Here is a 1,352-nt window from a genome sequence, read left to right as displayed (position 1 = left end):
TTTTTTTTGAAGACTGTGATGATCTGAACGAAATTTAAAACAGGTATGTTATATTAAGTTAGGTATATCGCAGACCTTTAACATAAAAAGTTACTAATTATATTAATATTTTAAATTAAATTCAAGATTCAAACATAATATTTTTTCATTGTGTTTCGAAAATTATTTCTTTCAAATGTCGACCGCCAGAGCAATCAAATAATTACGTATTCATTTCAATAGGAAGTGTATGTCGGCCCACTCTGTATATTTTTTGCAGAGATCACGAAAGTATTACTTAAAACTTAGTCGTAATTAATTATATCAACAAGGATTAAGTTTTCATCAGTCGTTAGTCACACGATGCTACAATAACGTCGCCGATCCCTATTAATTACATTACACGTTTATAAGAAATTTTGCAACTTGTTACGTACATTTTCAAACAGCTCTTAAGCTTCAAGATTCTCATTGTCAACGAGACTTCGAATGCCAATGTTCGAATACCTTGGCTAGCCATTTTCAAGATAATCTCTCGATCACTTGCACAATTCTCTAGAAAACTATAAACGACAACCACAATGATCCGAGGAACGAGCGTACGAGGTTCGAACGAAGAAAATTCAACAGAATATTCCCGTATCATCGCGTTCCTTTCGCGTTTAATCGACCCTGTCACTTCTTTTTGCGCGACGAGTTGCGAATTTCCCAAACTGTCTCCATTCCCCGTAATTTACATGTGTAACACGCTGATCCGCGCGCTCGCCTCCTGGAATTTATGCGCGCGTACAGCGAACACGTATACATGTATATTCCACGTGTTTCAGCATCGTCGCGGAGCTATCGCGAGAGCTGTCCAAGATATTTTACGGATCAGTCGCGAATGTCGATCGCGAATGCAGTGTACGCCGTGCCTTTCTAATATCCTAGAAATATACATAACACACACACACACGCGCACACACGCAGCGTGATATAACTGTCAGGCTGTAATTCTCGTTTCTACTAAGGTTACTTGCCTGTTGCTCGTTCGATTAACGGTCGATTAAGCCTGTCGGGCAGCCGTTAAGGAGATACGAGAAACAGCGAAAGATATGAAATGCAAGATACTTTATAATTTCAGATAACGTTATGAATGGTAACGAGCCTCTGGCCCGCCTTCTACGGTGCGTGCATATGCGCGCATGTACGTATACCTGGCTCTCTGTGTGACTGTATACAGGGTGATTCACACAACTGTAACAAGCAGAATTTTTTCTCTTTTTACTTATTTCGTTTTCTCGAAAAAAAAAAAAAAAAAAAAAAAGTCTTTATTTTACGTTTTCTCGCGTCGTTCTCATCGAAATTTTCCCCGTTTATTTCGTTCGTCCGGT

Source organism: Frieseomelitta varia, unplaced genomic scaffold (genome assembly GCF_011392965.1).
Source record: "Frieseomelitta varia isolate USP_RPSP 00005682 unplaced genomic scaffold, Fvar_1.2 scaffold_511, whole genome shotgun sequence".
Taxonomy (NCBI): Eukaryota; Metazoa; Arthropoda; class Insecta; order Hymenoptera; family Apidae; genus Frieseomelitta; species Frieseomelitta varia.
The sequence above is the reverse complement of the archived record's forward strand: the minus strand, read 5'-3'. Positions refer to the sequence as shown.